Source organism: Anthonomus grandis, chromosome 3 (assembly GCF_022605725.1).
Source record: "Anthonomus grandis grandis chromosome 3, icAntGran1.3, whole genome shotgun sequence".
Classification (NCBI taxonomy): Eukaryota; Metazoa; Arthropoda; class Insecta; order Coleoptera; family Curculionidae; genus Anthonomus; species Anthonomus grandis.
The window spans coordinates 32854501-32878986 of record NC_065548.1 but is presented as its reverse complement, the minus strand read 5'-3'; the positions used below and the strand labels follow the sequence as shown (position 1 = coordinate 32878986).

General features: G+C 32.1%; 2 long non-coding RNA genes across 2 annotated transcripts in view; one reads left to right on the top strand and one right to left on the bottom strand.

Annotated features, from left to right (window-relative positions):
* Positions 1 to 366, bottom strand: part of LOC126734053 (uncharacterized) — a 59874-nt gene extending 59508 nt beyond the window's left edge. The window contains exon 1 of the long non-coding RNA XR_007659943.1: positions 258 to 366. This is a non-coding gene — a long non-coding RNA (uncharacterized LOC126734053). The remainder of the gene's footprint in view (positions 1 to 257) is intronic.
* A 243-nt stretch (positions 367 to 609) lies between these two features.
* Positions 610 to 22697, top strand: LOC126734054 (uncharacterized). The gene is made up of 4 exons (XR_007659944.1): positions 610 to 701; positions 923 to 1110; positions 1193 to 1282; positions 22261 to 22697. It is a non-coding gene; the product is annotated as an uncharacterized LOC126734054 (long non-coding RNA).
* Positions 22698 to 24486: the final 1789 nt, after the last annotated feature.

Here is a 24486-nt window from a genome sequence, read left to right as displayed (position 1 = left end):
GACATCAGGCTTAATTTTAACTTCCGAATGATTGTGCCTGTTCTACTGTAGTAGCAAGTGCACCCCCAAATTAAATAATAAATAATATTCATTTAATAATTATTTTTGAAATTAAGTAATAAGTCTGAGTCTAATATTTTATCGCATATTGACAAATGTATTCATTCTTTTTTTTACTTATCTTTCTTTCTGTCTGTAAGTACTTAAAATAAATAAAAAAATTACTATAAAGGCTAAAAAAGAGTATTAAAGCTTACCTTATTGACTGTTAAGTTATGGCTCTACCTTCGTCAAATTAAAAACAACAAACCACACTGTTTGCACTTTCCTGAATTAGGAGCATTTTTAAAAATCGGCGAGACGCGGGACAGTCGACCAAAAAGCCGGACTGCTACTAGCCAAAACCAAAGTTTACAGAATAGAATACAAGTTGGGTCACTCCGGTCGGCCGTCAAAATCCACCCCGCAGTTCCCCCTCTGTCTGGTGCACATTTATTTATGGATGTATACCGAGCGCGCCAAGCTCATTTCAGTTTTACACACGTTTCGGTGTATAAGGCGGAGTTAAAAGAAATAGCTGTGGATTTTATTGATTGTGTAGAGAATAAAATGTCTAATCGAAATATTTGTTCAGTGGTTGGTTGTGAAAGTCGAATGACAGATCAGATATCGTTTTTTAGGTGCCATAAAGATGATGGAAGGTATGTACCAACTAGATTCTATTAAATAAGTTTTAATTATCTTTATATTACTTTAACTCAACCTTCTATTTAATCCTTTACAAGGGATTAATATTAGTAAATGAATATTGCAAATATAATAATTATTTATTTAACTACCCAACTAACATTTAAAGTAACTCGATAAAAAAAATAAAAAATTATAATATATTATGCAGTCTTAAATGAAACAAAAATTTTAGATGTCAAGCTTGGAAAAATGTCTTAGGATTCATAGGATCCCATAGATACGCGGATAATACTCCAACACAATGTTATAACCGTATTAGAATTTGTAGTGTGCATTTTAATGATGACAGTTTTACAAATTTCTCGAAAACCCGAATTCATTCGTATGCTATCCCACCGATTGGAGTACCTACCCAAAAAGGTATGTTTTTTTTTATAAATTCAAACCTAATCAAATTATTTTTTATTGATTTTAAATTAAAATAATATAGGACATATTGTAGACGATGCACATTTTCCTAAAGCCACTGTTGATGCCATTGTTCAGACAGAAACCTTCGAAGTAAATCAGCCAAAGCAGCCGTTACTAAAAGGTAAGATATTTATTTAAATCAAAATACCTATAATATACTAATACGTATAAATAGTCGTTGTTTTTGTAACATACCAAAATAAAAATATTGCGCCTTAAAAATCCATCGTAGATTTGATTATAAACGGCCTAAATTCGTTAAGTTTTTCATATAAATTGAATATATAATCTAAACTAGTAAAATTAGCTGCAGAAACCCAAACGTCAGTAAAACTTTCAGCAGATTGGCGAAGAAAAGTTTTACTTAAGGAGACAGTAAAAACACTAGAAAAAACTATTACTACTATACTACCCACATTTGCAAAAGAAGCCTTGAAACAGAAATTACCATGGATAACGTTCTGAAATTTTTGGAATCAAATTTTTCTGAAGAAACATGCAATCTGTTAAAAACTCAAATTTTATTGCTGAATAAAGACTAAAAAGGACGCAGGTATACCAATAAATTTAAACAGTTTGCTCTAAGTGTGTTTTTTCTGGGTCCAAAAGCTTACAAAAAAATGTACACAGTTTATCCTCTACTATCAAAATCTTCATTAAACCGTTTTACGCAACAATGGGTAATTAATCCAGGTTTTAACGAGTTTGTTTTTAAAGTAATTGAATGTAGAGTAAAATTGTCTCAGGAAAAAGAAAGAGACTGCATTTTATGCATGAACGAAATATCTTTAAAATCTCACCTTTTTTATGATATTTTTGAAGACAAAATTGAAGGGTTTGGTTCAGGGTCACATAAAGTTGCAGGAAGTGCATTAACGATAATGGCAAAGGAAATTGCTAGCAATTGGAAACAACCCATTTCCTATTTTTCTTATAATACATCTGCGCCTGTTAGTCATTTAAAAATATTTTATTTGAAACTGGCCGAAGGATACGCAAAACCGGTTTAAATATTTTTGGGGTTGTATCAGATCAGGGTATTAATTTTCAAAAACTAGCTAAAGGTTCTTTAAAAGTGACAATAACTAATCCCACATTCTTTTGTGATAAAACGGTATTGATTAAGGGTTTTTCATTAATTTAGAAGTATGTCGATTTTCGTTTTAAGGTAAAATACCATGTCTATTGTTAATAATAATTCAATACAATCAAAACCCCAAAATGCTTACTAACTAAAACATACATATTGCGAATTTATTATGATTAACTTAGAATTTCTTGCTTACGTCTATACACTATTAATATTATATTTTCATACATTTATACCGATTGTATTTTAAAATTAAATAGTTTTACCTACACTACACTTTATTGACGATGAAAATTTAAAACTAGTTTTTATTTATATATATATATATATATATATATATATATATATATATATATATAGGATATATATATATATAGGAACTATTGCACAAATAATTTTATCCAAAACTGCAACTCGTGAACAGACATTTTTTAAATAAATATCCAGCTACATATACTAAAGAATTTCCTTCTGCGCTTTTTAAATTTACATAATCGTTGGTAAAAACTCGAAGAGGAATATATTTAGTGGGAGAATATTTGCATATACTATTGAATCTCTTAATAAAATCGGGATTTAAATTTACTAGGGCTTTAGCGCCATCGCCTATACAATTCGCTGTTTCGACATTATCTAAATATCCTAACACAAAAACCTTTTTAAAGGATCGACAGAATTGAATAGGAGTAGGATTCTTTGAATTTCCACATCAATTTCTAATTTCACCGAAGAAGTGTTCGAGGCAATCTTGATTGAGATTACGTGTAAATAAATATCTATAACGTTTTTTTTGTAACATTTCCCAAAGAATTAAAATTGATCTTATTATAAGCCGCCACCCAGAAATATATTAAGCTTGAAAATCTTGTAAGTTGTTGGAGTTTAATAAATCAAATAGATTATTAATTTTAAATATAAAATTGGCTGTTATAGTTGCTTCTTTTAAGAAGGCGTTAAATTCAATATAAGTATGTATAGCTACCGCTACAGAGCGGCTAAATACTTGCGAAGCTAACTACTTTCATTTTTTGAAATATATTAGGATAAATGTGGTCGCTTGTTAATTTATGGGCCATTTTGAACTGCTTCTTTTTGTCAATATTATACATCATTTCTAAATATTTTTTACTTGTTTCTGCTTCATTTAAACAAAGAATGTGTTGAAAAAAATTATTTCTTGTCGACTTGGGTAAGTGGGGAACATCAAATAAATAAAATATATTTATATATATATATATATATATATATAAAAAATATATATATATAATATATATAATATAAATATATATATATATATATACAGGGTTACTGGTAATTCGATACATTCCTTTGGAGATGTGATAGGGGAGGGGGTAAGAAGTAAATTGAACCCTAATATGTATTATGCAAAAGTTGATAGTTTTCGACATATTTAATTTTTTCTGTTTTTCTTCAAAATGTAGACCTTAGTGGTTTAAAAGGCAGTTTCGATAGAAGCTTCTGTTTTTGAAAAAATCAATTATTAATAAATCATGAATTGGTATTTCAAAAAGTAGTACAAATAACATTGTAAAATAATAGTTGGCTGTGTTTGTTGACAATTAGTTTATTTGTTAAATTTTGTTTAACATTTTGTTGACATTTCACATTTTTTAAATTTGCTTTGGCAAAGTAAATTAGTTCTTTTTTGTGATTCATTTTTCAAAAATTATGGATAGATTTACAAATCAAGAGTTAGCTGACATGCATTTTGTTTATGGTTTGTGTAATGGCAGTTCTTTAGCGGCTGTCCGTGAGCGATAGATTTCCCCTAAGACAGATGTTCCAGATCGTCAAGTTTTTATAAACACTCACCGAAATTTATGCAATAATGGAAGTTTTCAAAGAGCTCGTGGACAAGGCAGACCATAAGAAGATTATAATTTAGAAAATGTTTTAAATATTTTTGAAGAAAATCCGGGGGCAAGTATAAGAAATGTGTCAAAAGTCACACATATCGAAGAGTTCGGTAGAAAACAGGCCCAAATGAAAGCCAAAAATACAAAATTTTTCTGTGAAATTGGTAAAAAACATTACTGTATTTCGTGCTTCTTTGAGGTACATGAATGCGCTAAAAATAATAGTTGTAGTCCGGCTTACTCTGTAAGAAGACATATTTTTGTTTATTTTGTTTTGTTTCAGAATGTATTTTGTTTTGTTTTAATTTTAATTTGTTATTTAGTTTAACGGTTTGTAGAATTTCAAACTCACTTTTTTTTGTTGATTTTGTATTTGTAATAAAAAAACGTAAAAAAAATATATTAAATGATTTTAAAATTCACTTTTACTTAATTACCTTATTTACTAAATTATCTTAATTTTACTAAATTTACCCTTTAAAATTCAATTAAAATACGTACATAATAACAGACCAAAGTCATTTGCCGTACCCATAGGCCATATAGATTCGTTGCCCATGTATTTCTTATGGAGATGAGAAGCAAGAGCTGTTGCACAAGGCTCGACAGTTAATTCGACGTGTGCAACACATACGTTTCACGTGGCCGCAGAAAAAAATTTAGTGTGAAACATATGTTGCTGAAACATACGTGTTAATAATCATGACGTACAGTTATTTATATAAGAAGTGATTTGTAATACATGTTTTTGAAATAAAAGAAATGTTTTTAAAATTATAAATCTTAAAATAACATTAGGCAAATGGAAAATGTGTTAACTATATTAGCCAGCTATCGCTGATCCTCCACCGACAGTAAATATTTAATGAACTGCTGCACACATTTCTTACTTCATATTATAATAAGTTTCAAAAGTATGACATCTGTATTTGGACTGGGGATATTAATATTAATCTTTTAAATGATAGTGATTCTACGGGGAAAAAGAAGAATATTAGTGAACTTGGATTTTTATCAGCTATTAACGGAATTACTCGAATTATCCAGATAGTCAATCATGCATAGATCAGATTTTTGTCAAATGAGCGATCTGAAATCCTTTATTGTTAAACAGGCTATATGACCACTTTCCAGTTATTCTTAAAGTCTCCTTTAAGATCTCCTTATATAAGGATAAACCTATGAAATGTAAAAATATATCTAGATAAAACTAAACGAAGAAATCTGCTTAATAAAGAGCATTGGAGTATTATGTTTGAAGCAGCAGATGTGGATATTGGAATAGTTCCAATTTATCTATGCCTAAAAAAGCATTCGACAAAGTGCTTTGTATAAAGATGTACAAAACATGTTTTTAAGTACTTAAAAACCATAGGCAGCAATTTTTGTTTTGATTATACGCTGAATACAAAAAAGTGGTGTATTTTATTTATGAAAGCACAGCATACAACTGACACACCCATCATTAAAGGCTGATACTCTCAAACAATTTTCAAGTTTATAGGTTTCTTGGTAAACTTCTTACATATTTCAGGCACCCACAACCATTTATTGTCAGTAGCACATCTTAAGAGAACTCCGTACGATTAAAAAAAGATATTTTGTTTGGAAAGCTTAATAATGAATTGAGAATATGGGTTGATTTAGAATTTTTTTTTTAATTTACCTTTTTTAGTTTAATACAAAAATTACAGACCTTCCCCAATATTACTATAAATTTAAAGATGACTTTTCTTCTATTTCATGGATTAATGAAAATTGCAATCGCTTTATTTTAAAACAAAAAATACAGTTTTGCAATATTTTCCGCTAAATACTCGTAGTTATGTATCGTTTTCGCATCGGCGTGCCTTGTCTCCCTCAAGGCAGTGGCGAGCAGCCGAATTTCATGTTGTTGTCGAGCGTCTTGGTGGTTTTGGAATAGATATCTTTATTTAAAAAATGCAAGAATTTAGTAGTTTAAAAAAGTAGTTAGTTTAATAAGTTTATAGTTTATATTTTTTGTAGTCAGCATGATACTCCCAGCAATATTTCACATAATATTATAGAAATGGTTGTGAAGTCTACTGATTGGTAATTTTTTTTTCCGAATATCCCGCTATCCTAACCTCGTTTGATTTTCCGTGCTAACCTTCTCTTTTTCAATTTACGTGCTTAAGTAGATAAATAAAAATTCTTTTTAGCTCTCCGACTAAATCAGAAATAGAGGACGTTTCAGGAAAAGGAATATTTGACGTTTCTTATTTGTTTTCCCAGATATTTGGAAATACACACAAACCTTTTTTCAAGAAATTTCGTCTTCATGACATGAATCATTTATGAGATGATGGAAGTCCATGAAAGACGCAGCTAAAGAAGAAGCCAAAATTGCTGCAAGGCAAGGAACTGTTCAACAAGGAACATCAACTACTACTGGGAATACCTTGTATTACGGTAGTAGTTGATGGAGCTTGGTCTAAACGGTCATATAACGTAAAGTAAGATGCTCCTCCTTGGGTGGACGGTTTATACATTTACAAAAAATAATAAATTGTTAATTATGTCATAAGAATGATTTTTTTCTTATTATCTTTTAGGGATGTATAATAGGGTTTAAAACTGGAAAGATTTTACATCTTGGCATTAGAAATAGGTACGGCACAGTTTGTATTTGAGCAAAGAGTAAAAATGACGAAATTCCAAAACATATTTGTTTTAAAAATTGGTTTGCTACGTCAACACACGGAAAGTGACATTATTGTAGGTTTCAAAACGAGCATTAATACACATAATTTAAAATATACTAAAATGATTGGTGATGGTTACAGCGGTGTTATAAGAAATTATTATTACATAAGCTTTATGGAAATTATTCAACAAATTGAATCAAAAATAATTTACTTAGAAATTTTTCATCAAAGTTAAGGGAATTATGTGGTAAATTGTAAGTTATTTGGTTTTTTTCTGTTATTATTTTAAGGAAATGTTAATGTATAATCTCTTAAAAATAATAAGCGTTTAAAAAAAAATAATCCGTCCATTATTTAGGAAGAAGACGAAGCAATTCAAAAAAATGCAGAGGTTTCACCAATGTTACGGAAGTTATTGACAATTAATATTCATCGAATTTCAATTGCTATTAGTAAGTAATATATGCAGTAATTTATAGAAAGCGTGAAGCCGGCTCTTTGGAAGAAACATGTAAAAAATTATCCACTAATATTAAAAACGCTTCATCTCATGTATTTGGTGAACATATATGAATAACTCTTCAGTACCTATTTTTCTTGTACCAAAAAAGAAAATGAGAAGAACTACGTCCCTGAAATGAAAGAATGTGGTTTATTTCAAGTTATTGAAATTTGCATTGAACGGCTTCTATTTAATTCAAAAACTTTGATTTTAAATATAGACAATAATTTAGCAGAATATTATAACTCAAAAGTCTGTAAGTTTGTTGGTGGGAAAAGCTGTAATACTGGTGCACTATCATTTAATGAATCTGATAATTACTATCATCTAATTCACAAAGCCATGACCAAAAAAAGTCCGAGGTCTTTTACTAAAAAATTTCAAACGTTAAGAAGAACTCGTTGGATATGTTTAAAACAAAGACGACTTTTTAAACAAACGTGATCAAGATCAACTGTTCTAGGGAGTTCTTCTTTGTCAGGGGACAAGGACTATGAATTAACAAAATCCGAGCAAGTCATAAGTTACTGAATTTGAACGAAAAGAAGCATATTTTTAAAAAAAAATCCATAAATCATCTGAAGAGATAGCTGAAATAGAGAAAAACGCCAGGAATCAAGCAAGTAGTCCGGAATGGGTTCAAAGGAGAATAATGGGAAAGATTCTGGACCTATTGCCTTAAGACAAATCCAATTTTTCCTAAGATCAGAAATAAAAAAAAAATGGCCTTTTTATTTGTAATAAAAATTGCTTTCTTGGAGCAAGTCCAGATGGGATTTCGGAAACAAATTATCTATTTATTGGACAAGAAAACATTTTCTTATAGAAAGGTTAGTAAGTAAATACAAGTATATGAACGAGTAAAATGGATTTTTTTAGATTGCTAGAGATGCAGATTTCTGGAAAAACCAAATGTTTTCTAAGCTAAGAGAATTTTAATTCAAGTGTTTATTGCCTGAAACAATAGACTCCCAACACGCAACAGGTTTAAAATTCATACAACTATAACCTATACTGACATAAGTTGAAAATTTACTAAATAAATCTGGGTACTTAAAAGTGAAAAAAAGATAATTAAATTGGCCTAAATTTTCGACTGTCGACTGCCCTATAAAAGAGTTCCAGTAAAGTATAGGAAGTGAATAAGTACTTACTGTATGAATACCCTGTATATTATTCTCTGTCAAATAATTCAAGTTCCAGAAAAATGCTCTAGAATAACTTTTTTATTCATTTAAACGTACTGAATGAAAATTATAAAATATTTTCTACCGTGTCTACTTAAAGTTGTTGAATATTATGCTTTAAATGTTTTTAATGCATGTAGCGACTTATTGCGGTGCGGTACCGGTACATACTTATTGTATGTGAACCACCACAGAACACAAATATATGTGAACTTGTTTTAATATGTGTCACTCTTATGTCAACCATACTGTCAACAGATGAGTAAATAGCCGATTTTCCGCAATGAATTGGTAAGAACTGCGGTTATTTTTTTTTTGTTGACAACTTTGACAGGTAAGTGTGACGTATTATAAAAGTTCTGATTTAAAGAAACATTCGCATTGGTCATGTAAAGTCCAAAACCGGGTAATAATTGGTAAATACCAAACAGCTGACCCGTGACGTCACGTTTTCCCCGTTTTGGGTAAAACCAGGATTGCAGAAACGCATTGGTAAATACCAACTAAGAACCATTCTACGCTGGTAGGATAACTAAGAACCATTCTAAGGTCTAAAGGGGTTCTCGGATCGCACAGAGGCCATTAAAGTTAAAAGCTTAAGTTAAAATATTGTCCCCATTGGCGTAAAGCTCGAAGCTATAGTTTAGGTGAAGGTATAGTCCAGTTCAGAGGTCTATTAGAATCCTTGATGTGCCGCGAATAGTCCGTGTGCCGGTGTTGCTTGTATTGTCACTTGGTAAGCATGTTTAAATCGCAAAATTTTATGTGGAACAAGTCATAAAGTTATCATTTAAGCGATATTTAATCATTCTATTAAATAAATAAATGTTTTAAACATATTTTCTTTTAATTTATCGGCCTTAAAATTTATTTGTATTTAAAATTTTATTATTCTGGATTTTTGGGTTTAGTCCTATAAAGCTAGAAATTCAGGATAGTTGATAGCAAGATAATATTTAATTTAAAGATAAGATTAAGTATGTAAAATCAGTTTAATCAAAAATTTTAATTTAATAAGTTGAGAGATATTTTAATTTAATTTGATGAGTATGAGAGAATAGGTGCAAAAAAAGAAAAATGCAAAAATTGCCATAAAAAATTTATAAACAAATTTCGACCTACACATATTTAGCTTAAAATGTTTGAAATTAAGTCAGCTATCACCCCCTTAAAGGATTGCATCTAGCTTCCGGACACCCTGTATTATTATTATTTATTATATTATTATTATTTAATTAATAATAATAAATTTACAATATTTTTTTTTTAAATAATTACAACTCAGATGTAAAATAGGGGAAGAAGGAGCAGACTTTATTGTGTCGCCGAAGGACAAACAGGGGCAGTAAGCTGAAAAAAACGAAACTTTAACTTGTTCAATTAATAAAAATATGGCTTTCCTATTATTTCGCAAAAACAGGACTTTTTCCCAGAGAATGGAGGAAGAAGCAGTCTTTATTGTATCGCTAAAGGACAACAGCGCAGTAAGCTGAAAAAATGAAAACTTTAAACTTCTTTAATTAATAAAAATTTGTTTTTCTTACTGTGACAAAAAAGGGACTTTTTCCTAGAGAATGGAAATCATACAGTATTGTATTATTGATGTTTGAGTATTGATTATTGATGTTCTTGAGTCAATAAATGTATCATACCATGTTTCAGCTAAATAATATAGATCTTTCTTCCTCCCAAATTTTTTTAATTTTCTCCAAATATTCTATACGCCACCTGATAATTCCATTACATCAGCTTTTTGTTAACTTATAGCTAGTTATCTTAAGCTTAAATCCAAGTTTTATCAGTTATCTCTTCAAGGTTGAGACTGAGAAATATTTGTCCCTTGCCGATAAGGTGTCCTTAACCATCTCTATGGTCATAACCTAATTGTTTTTGTATTTAGAATACACAACTTCCCTTAGCTATTTGGCAACATGTCAAGTACCTTTGATTGTCCTGCATCTTTCCTTTTTTCTTCTGTCTTTAATCCCTTTTTTTAAAAAAATAGCATATTGTACTATAGGGAATCCCTGTTAAAAACGGAATCCCTGTTAAAAACGCTGTTTTTTGCAAAGCACGACAATAATTTGTGAACTGAGGATCATTCCTTAGATTGTTATAGACAATTAGATAGATTTGTTTAGCGTCTGTATTTAAACAGTTACGTTTTAAAACTGCTTGACTTTCCCCTGTAGCTTCTACTTCCTTTTCCTTCTTTTTGCTTCCTCAACAGTAGAAAATGAACTTTCAGAATTATCTAAGTCTAAATCATGTTAATGTCTTTCTTGTGCACCCACGGTCTCCATAAGCCCGCACAAACACTTTCCTCTTTATTTGCCAAATTTTCCTGCCTATTTTCACAGAGTCGAAACACTTTAAGGTCTTAGGTATAATACCATAACAAATCCACAAACACAAAAAAAACACACTTCCTCACAGTAAAAACTGCAAAAAAATTTGACGAATACAGGCCAAATTCAAAATTCTCCACTTTCATAAACGTGTAAAAAGCCAAACCGGCAAAACCCATCAATTAATAATAACCTCACATGGCCGCCCTCCCAACTATTAAAAGAGATCGACCCATCCAACAACTATTTTAAAGGCGATAGACCCATCCTTAAAGATCTCTTTAAAACCACGACGAAAGCAAAGTTTACTGAATAAAATATTTTTATTCAGTAAACTTTGACGAAAGTAAAACAAAAACAACCCAAAAATTTATTTGGGTACGGCCCCGTAATCCTCCAAATCTGTGGGATAGAGAGATACACAATCACTTGCACAGCCTACAGTAGAAATCGCCAGAACGCAGGTGTTTTATCTTTGTTTAATAGATTGGCTTAAAAGAGGTGAGAAGTCTGTGAGTGCTGGAAGTGTTTAAAATATTTTGTAAGATGCTTGGATTTTAGTCCGCGGTCAATTTCTTGATATTAGTTTTGTTAATTAAGTGTTAAACATGGGGTTTTACGTATATTTGAAATCATTTCATAGATAAACTATATAAAATTTTGCCATTTAAACATGTATATCATGCGACAATAAATACGACATAGGCATACGGACTAGTTAGTGCGGCATTTGCGACGCATCAAAGATTCTAATAGATCTCTGAGCTGGACTTTACTTGGTCAAGCTCCAAAATTGAGCATGTACAAGATACAATCAACATACTACATATAGGCATTAAAATAAACTGCAAAATATATTACGATATTTAGTGATCGATTCTTGTATATATTTACGGTCGATTCGAGTATTTCCACGGCACCCCGGCCCGTCCACCAATCAATATTTGTCAGATAAAGATATGCAAGTTCGGCGCGGATAACGTGAAACAGACGAAGATATGAGATTCTTTCGATGCTGCTGGGATTGAATTGTGGACGGGCCGGGAAGATTTGCCAGTGAAACAGTGAAAGAGTTAAAAACAAAAACGAAAAAAGTTTTTTCTTATTTTCGAATTTATTGTTTAAAAAGCTTTTATGATTTATAATCTTTTTATTAATTATACAGTAAAGAAGCAAAAAAATAAAAGAACAGCTTTTTCGCTCGTTTTTATACTTTTCATTTAATTTTTTTTATATTTGTTGCAAAATATATAACAATCGAATAAAAAAACCGCAAAACAAATTTTAAAGTAAAACAAACCTCTTTAAAAATTCGTCAATTCCCGACAGATGTAAATAACTCCGCACGGAGCGGAGCTATTTACATCTGTGCCCGGAAGCATACCTACCGACAAAAATTAAAATTTGCAACGCAGGGCCACAATCGGAGCGAAATATCCGTTTTCGGCTGGGTCGCGAATTATAAACTCAAACCAGAAGTATGCTTTTTAAAAAAAGTTTTATTTAACTAAACTTAATAATTATAACATTATCGTTCAAATTCTATGCTAGAACTAATCTTATAAAATCTAAAAACCACCTAGAAACAATGTAAAATAATAAATGCCTATTCTGCATTACGAATAAATGCTCATATGCACACTTATTGGAATCGGTTCATGCACATAACTCCTCCTCCCTTAAGATTCTTCAACGTCCTCGTTGATAATGTCCTGGAGGGTCTTCAGAGGAATCGCCTTATGTTTTCTTTGCCACAAATAAGTTATAACTATAATAACTATTACAAGAATTAGGAATAAAACAGAAGTGCTAATTACATGGCTTTTTTCTGGAACAGAGTCTTTAAATACAATTGGTTCCCTAAGATCTTCCTGGATTTTTTCAGGATACATTAAATGCTTAAGTTGTAAATTTAAATGAACATTTGAATCTAAAACAGAATTTTCAATTTCAACATTTTTAATGCTCAAATTATTCGATTATAATGAATACTTATGCTGACTTATTATTACATTACATTGGCTTTAAATATGTGAACATCCCGTTAAATTATATTTAACAAACTGAAAACAATTTTCAAAAATAGTTTCAGGGGATTTTGTACAAAATAATAGAGCTTTATTATAGGTTAACGTGTGAACTTGATAGTTGTTGTTTATCTTTGCAAATGTACAGTCTGTTAACAAATTACAACCATTAACAATTGGATCCTTACGTATCCAATTCGTACCATTTTTTATACCATAAATTGTTACAATAGAACTTACTAGGGCTCACTAAAATAGTGTCATTTGGTGAAGGAATGGGGAATACAATTTGTAGGTTACATGTTTTTGTTTCAAAAATGGGGATCTTAATCACTAGAATTGCCATGTCATCGGATAAAATTAATCCAGTTTTACAAATTAATGTCAGTTCTGTAATATGTCTTATCGGCCATAATACATTTTTAGGATATTGAACTTCTAAATACTTCCAAATTTCATGTATTTCTTTAGTATTTAAAATTTCAAGATCTAGGCTTTCTAAATGGGCAAAAGTTAACGTGCGTAATAATTTTTCTAAATAAGAGTGTACATTTTTAATTTGCAGAATTTGATTTTGCATTTCAACTAAAAGCCTAATGGTGTCGTTTAAAACATCTATATTAGCTTTAAGTTTCTCTGAATTTTTATTTACTATATTTACATTTTCCTGGAATCTAGCAGTTATATGACCGGCGAATGAACTTAGTTCAATCTTATGCATGGAATTAATCTGATTACTTTTCAAGATTTACATGTGTTGGTTTAAAGTCTCTAAGTCATCATTATCTAAATTGCCAGTAATGAATTTAATGTAGCTTCCAAGAAGGTTTACCAATCCGCGTTTTTTGCGAACTAAACACTTAAACGAACTTAATTTTTCATAAGAATCGTATGTGTTATTTAATTCTTTATTGGCTTGCAAAAATAGCGAATTTAAGTTATTATTATACTTATCGGTAAAATGATTAAATATAAACAAATTAGAAGTTAATCCCGCTAAAGTAAACTTAATACTAGTGAGATTAAAATATACATAAGTACTATGATAATGATTTAATGTCATAGTAGGGGCGATTTTTTCTATAAAGAATCCATTATTCGGCATCAGGGGGTCGACTTGTAGAAGGTTGATCCTGGGAAGTCGGGTTACGCTGTAAAGATGAAGGATTTTTCCTTAATCTCTTAAGTTTTCTAATATGACCAACTACGGTTTTCTTTTTTGATAGTCCAGTAAAAGCGTTTTTCTTAATAGTCTTAATTTTCGTAGGGATAAATGAGGGGTTCATCTTATTCCTATAGGGATTTTTTCTGTACACAATTTGGCCTTCTGAAAGTTCAGGTATGGGGCTGGAGTTTCTATTTTGTTTTTAAGTATTTTTGGATTGTGTTTTGTGAGTTTGCTCATAAACTTTTTGGTGAAAGGGGATTAATTCGCTTTTTCGTTTTTCATTATATTGTTCGTAAATTGTCAAGTCATTGTTTATGTTAGGTTTGTTAAGGTACGGGCCATAGAGTAACGAAAAAGGTGAAAAACCTGTAGTAGAATGAACACTCTGATTGTATACTAAAACTGCCGAAATCATCAGATTTTGCGAGGTTTCCTCAGGGTTTTTCATTTTTTGAGTTTTGAGTTTTTCGAGAAGGGTAGAGTGTAGTCTTTCAATGGGGCTGTTAGATGTGGAGTTGCCAGGTGTAGTGTAGTGTACTTCAATATAAAAAAGTTCACAAAATTCTTTAAAAAAAACGATTTTTAAATTCTGAACCTCTATCGACTACTATTTTCTTCGGTACATTATGATGAGAAAAGTAGTGTATTTTACCGTAATTTATTTACAACGGTCGTAGCATTTTTATCAGAAATATAATATGCTTGGGCATATTTAGAAAGGGAATCAATAATTGTTAAGAAATAACAATTAGAAAATTGAAATAAATCCATATGTAGGGTCTTAAATGGTTTTTCTGCAAGTAAAGGGCCTTCATAATTGATTTTATATGGATGTCTTTCATATTTATTCTGTAAACAGATTTCACAGGTATTAATTAGGGTAGTAATCGTTTCTCGCATTTGAGGCCAATAATACTTAAGTTTTAATTGATTATAGGTTTCTGTTATGCCATTGTGATTTTTTTGGTGATATTCAGAAATTATATCCTTTTGCTGATCTTGGTTTTCTATATCAATTAAATAATTGTTTGAAATATAAAGCTTTGCGGAACCGTTTAGGTTGGCGGCAACATATTTCTGAAATTCTAGTTTTAAATCGGAGTTTGGGATAAAAATAACAAAATTTATATCTGGTCTAATTATTTCCTTTAAAATCTTACTAAAATTATTTGCAAGATTATTTTTGTCTACTTTGACAAAATGATGATTCTTTTTAAACGGTTTAGTATATTTATGTACAAAATTATTTCCCGGTTCTATAATTAGACGTGAGGAGAAATAATTTACAGGGAGTTCAGAAATGGGTAAATATTTACCTTCTGTGTCATTATTAGAGTGTACTGTGGCATTAGAGTCGAGGTCATTTTCTCTAAGGTTATCGACATTATGTTGAGGTTGGTCAAGAGTTTCGGAGATAAGCTCGTTATAACGTTCGTTGAGTGCAAAGTCAGCGAGATTAAAATCGGCGAGATTTGCTACTGTTTCGTCGGTTATAGGGGCTATTGACGCGTTTTTCTTGAGGACATTTATGTCGACCCGTGATAGAGCATCGGCGACGAAGTTTTCTTTACCTTTTTTATATTTGATTTCGAAATCAAATTCACCTAATTTTAATTTCCATCGGATTAGGCGAGAATTCGGCTCTTTAATCTTTGACAACCACACAAGAGGGTTGTGATCCGTTTCTATGATAAACTTTTGGCCATATAAATAAGGGCGAAAATGTTTGGTGGACTCAATAATTGCTAGGAGCTCTTTCTCGATGGTAGAATAATTTCGCTCAGCAGAATTTAAGGTTCTGGAGTAATATGCAATGGGATGATCATTCTGGGAAAGTACGCTACCAAGGGCTATATTAGAGGCGTCAGTAGTAATATGAAACGTTTTCGTAAAGTCGGGGTATGCGAGTACAGGAGAGTTAGTAATTAACTCTTTGCATTTGATGAAAGCTTCCTGGTACTCTTGATTACCAATAAATTTTTCATGATCTTTCCTTAGACATTTTGTTATTGGGAATGTTATTTTTGAGAAATTTTTAATAAACCTACGATAATAACCAATAAGTCCCAAAAATGATTTTACCTCCTTAGGGGTTTTAGGCATAGGATATCTTTCGATGGCATGAATTTTTGAAGGATTTAGTTTTATGCCTTCAGGAGTTATAATATGACCTAAAAAGGCAACTTCTTTGGACAAAAATTCGGATTTTTCTAATTGTACTTTAAGATTCACTTCCCGGAGCCTTTTGAGGATTTTTCTGATGTGATCGATGTGCTCAGCAAGAGATTTCGAAAAAATTACTACGTCATCGATATATACAAAACAAAATTTGTAAAGGAAATCACGCAAGACTTCGTCCATCAATCTTTGGAATGTGGCGGGAGCGTTTTTCAGGCCAAAGGGCATCCTTAAATACTCAAAATGTCCATTATTGACAGTAAATGCGGTCTTTTCGATGGAATCAGGGCTCATTTCGATTTGAGAACCTTGAGCTAGGTCAAGGGTAGTAAAATAACTACATTTTCCAAGATTATCCAAGATTTCTGTTATAACAGGCAAGGGATATTTATTTTAATGGTGGCATCGTTTAACTTGCGATAATCGATTACCATGCGGAATTTTTTCTTACCAGAAGCATCAGCCTTTTTTGGAACAATCCAGACAGGTGCGGAGTAAGGGGAAATCGATGGCCTAATGATTTTGTTGTCTAAAAGCTTTTGATTCTATTTTTCATTGATCAGTTATTTCAAAATGTTCTTTAGGAATAACTCTCATTCGTTGTTCAAATTTAATATTATGGTTGGGGAGTGGATTTGGGATTTTACAAAATCCATCTTTAACCATTATTAAACTATCTGGGATTACAACTTGATTATTAATCTGAAAAGAGGGCAGAATAGCATCTCCATTTTCAAGATTTACAGGGATGTTAAGGGCATTGCTACTAATATTTTCAATTGGTTGACTGAGAGGCTTATTATACGCAAGTGAAAATTGAATTTTCTTGTTGTTTTGAAGCGTAAGACGTTTATTTTGATAATCTAAAATGGCATTTAATTTTTTTAAATCTTTAGTGCCGATTAGTGCGTCAAAATCGTTGTGCCAATTAAGAACACGCATTTTTAGGGGTGTACTAATTCCAATTTCTTTTAAAAGGGGAATGTTAATATTGCAATTTTCACGGTAAGTCTTTTTGCACGCGGTTACTTCAAAGGGTTCATGAAATAATAAACCAGGGTACAAATTTGCAACATTGGGGTTCATTATTGATTCAGACGCTCCTGAGTCAATCAGAACAGTAATTTGCATTTTTGGCAAAAAGAAATACGGCAATTCGACTTTCTGGGCAATATTATTTAAGTTGATGGGTCTATAGAGGCTATTTCTTGAAAATTTTCAAGATTTAACCCACCCGGACAATTAGGGGGAATAAGGTTTGCTTCTTGCATGACAGGCGTTTTCTGTTGCTCACAATCATACGACAAGGATTCATCATAATATTCATCAAAATATTGACCTGCTGATGGATCATAATTACATTCTAAATTACTTAATTCTTGGGAAGCAAAGTTTCTAGCACCGGCGGGTTGAAAATGACTTCTATAGGGCCCTTGTTGCGCTTGTTGATACATTCGAGAGGGTCCTGCAGATTGTATCGACATTGGGGTTGGTTTCGGCAAGTGCCTTGGATTAAAGTCCCTTTGAGGGGCAAAAACATTTTTTTGTTGACCAAAAACTTCGGCGTTTGTCGGAAAATACTGTTTTACGGGTCTAGACGGTACATTAACGGGTTGATTTTTAAAATTAGTTTGTTGTGGATGTTGCTGATTCTTATGGTTATGGTATTTTTGGTTAAAATGTGGGTTGTGGCGAGAGTTCGTGTTTTGCTGTGGGTTTTGGTGTCTATGTGTAGTTTGGTTTTTTAAATTAATCTGTGATTCGATTAAATTATAGTTTGTAACATGTACAAGTGCGGCATCTAAATTATCGGGGTTTTGAATGAGTAACATCGTTTTTAACGACTCGGGGACATTGGACATTAAAACTATTACAGCAGTTTTTTCGGCTTGTGTGGAGAGGATTAACTTAGAATTATTGTCAATATTTTGACTTTGAATCTTACAGTTAATTGTTTGCACAAACAGTTTAAGTCTTTGTACAAAATCTAGTAAATGTTCGTTTCTATCTTTATTAATATAATTAAGTTGTTGAAGCAAAGTTTGATAACCTATTGGATCACCATATTTTTCTCTTAGAGCTACCTTAATTTCTTCCCATGTCTTGGGATCTGGCCTACTCATCAAAAAATCTCTAGAATTATCAATTAACTTAGAGCGTATAACATTCAACACAAATTTTTTCTGAATTTCTTCTTCATTGTAGTAAAGTTCATGAAATGCGTTAATTGAAAAAATAAAAGATTCTAAATGTTCTGGATTTCCAGAGAAAGTTGGTAAAATGTTAGCAAAGCATCGCAGAACGTCCATTTCGCTTGTGGTTTTATAACTTTGTATTAAAGAAAAATGTTCTACAGATTCCTCTTCTTCAATAGAAGATAGACTACTTAAAACAAGATTATTTTGTCTAGTCTCACTAGAGTTAGAAGAGTCAAGATTAAAATCTGCAAATAATTCGGTTAAATTTAAATCAGATCTGTCTTTATATGATTCTAGCTTTTGTGCAAGGGAAGTATTTTTATTTTTCTTAGCTTTTAAGCCTATTCTTCTCCTATTCGATAATAAAACACTTTTAAATAAATTTTCAGGATTAACAGACATAAATAAAATAAAATTAATGGCAATTTTAGTGATTACTTACATGAGGGATATGACGAACCATTCTAGCATCATTTCAAATTTTCTCACAAATCACCTTCACAAAACACTAACTTCCACAAACTTGCACAACTTTCACAACTTTTCTTCTACAAAGTCAGCCTACTGGTTGCAGGAAAATTACTTGAAATCTTAGGGTTCAACGACCTACTTCTTAGATTGAATGACTGCCAGAGTTTCACCCCAGGGAGTTTCTTTCTTCTTCCTGTGCTTCTTACTCAATTGATCTCAATGCTAAACAATAGAGAGACCAAACTGCAGGGAGCTTGAGTTTGAGTTCTTGAAGTTTACTAAAACTTCAATTGTTCTTAAGGTATTAAAATACGCCAAATCTCAACGTTACACGATAGAGAGATTTGTAGCACAATCCTGTTATAAACTTAGCGCCAATTATAAACTCAAACCAGAAGTATGTTTTTTAAAAAAAGTTTTATTTAACTAAACTTAATAACTATAACATTATCGTTCAAATTCTATGCTAGAACTAATCTTATAAAATCTAAAAACCACCTAGAAACAATGTAAAATAATAAATGCCTATTCTGCTTATTCTACGAATAAATGCTTATATGCACACTTATTGGAATCGGTTCATGCACATAACTCGCGAGCAAGCGGTTGCTTTCTCAGTGGGGACAAATGAAATACATTGGAGTGGTTATCTGGAGCGTAGCTAGTTAAATCTGTGATACTACTTAATCAAATGTTTTTGATAAAAAATAAAAAAGGATGGGTAATTTAAGTAGGTACTGTAATTACTTTTAGGTGCTGTGTTAATCCCCTCAAAATTAGAACGCAACATGGAGAAGCCAGGACCCAGTAAAAAACGTAAGGAATAAGAAATACTTTTTTGTATGGCTGAATAACAATGTCGCTTGTTTAATTTGCAAAAATTCTGTTGCGATTGCAAAGGAATATAATGTAAAAAGGCACTATGAAACGCAGCATCCTTCTTTTACCAAGTTTACAGGCGAATTAAGAAAGCAAAAAATGTTGTCTTTAAAACGAGAGCTTATTGGTCAGCAAGCTATGTTTACAAAACCCATTTAAGATTCAGAAACAACTACAGAAGTTAGTTATGAAATTTCTCGAATGATAGCAAAGCGAAGTCGCCCCTTCAATGATGGCAATTTTGTAAAAGAATGCTTAGAAATTGCCGATAAGAAAATGTGTCCAGAAGCAGCAAAAAAGTTTGAGAAAATTCAACTGAATCGTAATCCAAAGACGAATTATGTCTTTGTCGAGTAATATTGCGGAACAATTAATTGAAAAAACTAAGATCATTGAATTTTTTTCACTAGCACTCGACGAATCCACTGATATTAGTTCAACAGCTCAACTTCTCATATTCATACGGACTGTTACTTAAGATTTTGAAGTCTTAAAAGAGTTATTAGGAATGTGTTTATTGAAAGATCAAACCAAAGGAGTTGATATACTCAATGAACTTTTGGATAAGTGTTATAACATGTTGTGGATAACTGATTTGGACTTGACTGATCAAAATTATCGCGAGTTGCGACTGACGGTGCTCCTCCTTAGATGATTGGTGTCAATTCCGGGCTAGTTACTTTGCTGAAAAAGCATCTGCAGGAAAAAAAACAAACGCTGAAGATCTCATGCAGTTTCAGTGCATTATACACCAAGAAGCCCTCTGTTGAATTTTAAAATGTCATGAAATTGAGTTTCAAAATATCATGAAAATGGCAGTTTCGACTGTAAATTTCATAAAATCACGAGGATTCAATCACTGACAATTCAAACAATTCCTTAATGACATCGAAAGCGAATACGGAGATTTACTGTATTATACAGAAGTAAGGTGGCTAAGTCGTAGATTGAAACGATTTCTATATTTAATAGAAGAAATTGGAATATTTCTGGCGGAAAAGCAAAATGATGTTCCGGAATTTAAAAATCTTGATTGGTTGTGTGATTGGACTTTTTTAGGTGACATTACAAATCATTTCAATGTCTTGAACACACGGCTTCAAGGCAAAAATCAACTGATATGCCAGCTCTACGCTCATGTATTATCCTTTCAATGCAAGCTGACACTTTTCAGATCACAATTGAATTCTGGAAATTAGAATCATTTTCCGAATTATAAGAAAATGGCTAAAAAATTCAACAAAACTGCAATTAATTTCAGTTATGTAGAAAAGCTAGATATTTTTATTCAATCTTTTCAAAACAGATTTTCGGAGTATAAAAAAGTGAAACCTCTGTTGGACATATTCAGCAAACCTTTCACAATTTTAGTTAAAAATTCACCAGAGTCAATGCAACTGCATTTCTAACTAGAAATTATCGACATTTAAAACAAACAAAATTTACGCAACAAATTCAACGAAGGAGACTTGCTGAACTTTTACCGCTGCATTGATAAAAATATGTAGAAACTTGCACGTAAAGGCTCTGAAATGTGCCAGCTTATTTGGTTCTACCTATATATGTGAACAAACTTTTCCAATACTAAATAATAATAAAACAAAAAATCGAAACTGCCTTGCAAATGAAAGTTTGGAAGCAGTTTTACGTGTTGCTACAAGTAAATTTGAGCCAAATGTAAAAAAGCTTGTAAGCACTATGCCGTGCCACGCTTCAAATTAGGAAATTCTTTTTCAATTTTAATAAATTATTATCAACTCTTTCTTATCTTTATTTACCTGTACTTCTGGCTGCCAGCCTGTCATCAGTTCATGATTTGCTCGAGTGGCCCCTAGTCTTAATAAGTCTGTGCAACCATATTATGGATATGACAAAGTATCCCTGATTTGGATGTGAACCGAGCTTAATACTTAATGACTTCATCTAGAATTAATATTAGATGACTTCATTTAGAAGGGCTTAAAATATGCATTTTATTGATTTTATTGTTATTACCTTTGCATTGACAAGTTATTCATCCAGCGGACAATTTTATTCAATGGTCCTATGGCGGACTACTTATGTGACTTTTGTATCATCCTATGGACATCGACATTCATACGACACATTGTTGTACTATCTGGAGATACGCATTAAAAATACCAATCATATTTGCAATACAATTACAGTAATAATTAACCAAAATTAAACTTATAAAGCGTAAATATTCTTAAAATATTATTACTTTTCTATTACCCCCCTCCCTCCCCCCCCTACCCCGTAAACACATTCCCGATAAGAACTTCGCGAACGCATCTTGTATCTTATCGATGCACGCAACGCATGTTTACGAGCGTATGCAAAAAACGCCGGCTTTTCGACTTCGAGGAGGACAATAGAGTGACTTGACTTGTTGTAATATATAGACATTGTTTATAACTTTTAATTAGTTGTAAGTTTCAAAGTCAATTGTGTCTATTGTTTTTTCTACTGAGAAAATCTATTCAACTAAACTTATTTTTTTAGCCTGCTAAGTTGAAATATTCAAACTTTAAAAGACTCCATATAAAAAACTAACATCAATAGTGTGTATGGAGGATGATGAGGTCGACGTAGAGAGAAAAACATCAGTCCTTACCGACGCCAACGTTGCCATACTACGTACAGAGCAAAGGCCAACAAAAATACACATACAGTCAAAAGTTGACACCGCCAGTGCCCATAACCTCAAAAAGGGAAAATAAAAATAAATAGCCCAGTTACGCAATATGATCCAAAATATCCAACAATTGGGGTCAGTGCAAGACATTAATGAAAAACCTTGGGAGACATATCGAACAAGATGCATGGTTTCTGGCAGTGGCGGCTCGTCAGGGGAGGAAAGGGAGGCTTAGCCTCCCCATCAAATTGTAATGAAATAATAAAAATATTTAACAAAAATAAAAAAATAAAATATTTTTTTTCCAAATAATAAGTACCGACTCTATAACTTCTAATACATCAATATAGCGCGAACCAGCCATACGTCATACTGTTAATTCGCCGCGACTCGCATTCTTTTTTAAACAGTTGTAAGAAAAGAAAGAAAGCTAATCGGCTTCATTCACATCGACACAGAACGTGTGCGAGAACGCGATACATTACGAAATAAGAAAAACCATACGTAGCAAGGGAGGCAAGCCTCCTCCAGCGGTCAAAATCCAACGGGCCGTGCACTCGATTTGGCGCCGACAAACGCCGTTTTCATCGCGCGAAATAAGGCGCCAAGGGAGGCTAGCCTCCGATCATCTGATTAACCTGATTTTTGTTTTGTTTTGAATTTTCAGCAGTTTTCAGTCGTTTTGACTTCGGTAATTGTCGTGTCTTTTGCCCGCGAATTTTGACAAGGTAGGTGGTTTTGGCTAACGGTTTTATTGATTAGTTTTGATTTTGTCGATTCATCGATTTCATTGTGCGGCCGGATTTCCCTCTATGTTAGTGTTTAGTACTTAATTTAAGGTATTTATCGTGTTTAATAATTTATTAATATGTGTATTTGAGTGATGTAAGGTAGGATATTTTTATTTAATGGCTTCTTTTATTAATCATCATATCATTTCTAATGTTTGTTTGCTGAAAGATGGACAAATTAAATGAAATCAAACAAGCTGAAGATTTAATAGGCTGGCTGCTATTAAACAATTTTAGTTCATTAAGCTTTGATGCCCAATATTATGTTATTAAGACTTTGGGCAGGCCTCAGCCCCATTTAATTTCATTGCGATCTGCAGACAATCGACAAAATCGCGGGTTTAATTTGACTTGGGACAGCAAATATGATTGGTTGACCGGATCGGTTAAAAGAGAAAAGCTTTTTTGCTGGGCTTGTCTGTTATTTTCTGTCCAAACTGAATATTCTACGTGGTCGAAAACTGGATATTCTGATTTAAAAAATTTGCCTCGGTCCATTGAAAAACATTTAAAATCAAAGGAGCACATTTTTTCGTCTTGTAAATTAAGGCTTTTTGGAAAACAAAATATTACTTCTGCTTTAGATAATGCTCAAAAAGAAGCCATTATTTCTTTTAAAAATCAAGTACGTGAAAACCGGTCAAATTTAAAGCGGCTTGTTGACATTACTCTTTATTTAGCTTCACAAGAACTAGCTTTTCGCGGACATGATGAGACCGAAGAGTCGATTAATCATGGCAACTATAAAGAACTTTTGACGTTGTGGGGTAAATACGATTCAAAATGAAATCATTGAAAGTTTGTCACATGTCGTCGATGAACATATTTTTCAAGAAATTCAAGCAGTCCCTTTTTTTGCATGGGAAATAGACGAGACTACGGATATTACTTGTAATTCCCAACTTTCGATTGTTTTTAAGTATGTCAAAAAAGGCAAGTTAGTAGAACGGTTTATGGGGTTTCATGATGTTTCATCTGGGCGGGCTGCAGACGATTTATTTAATCTCCTGGTTAATAAATGCGATAAATTTGATTTCAGGCGTAAGCTAATTGGCGGGACATTTAAATGGCTTGCAAGCTAAAATTAAATCGATAGCGCTCTATGCACTTTTTACGCATTGCCATGCACATGCACTAAACTTAAAGTTTTAAGTTTTAAGCAAGGCATGCAATAATATTAAAGACTGTCGTATTTTTTTCTCCAACTTGTCAGGATTTTCTGTCTTTTTCTCCGTCTACCACGAGAAGTCACATCCTAAATGACATTTGCGGTAGCAGAATGCCTACTTTTGCTGCTACACG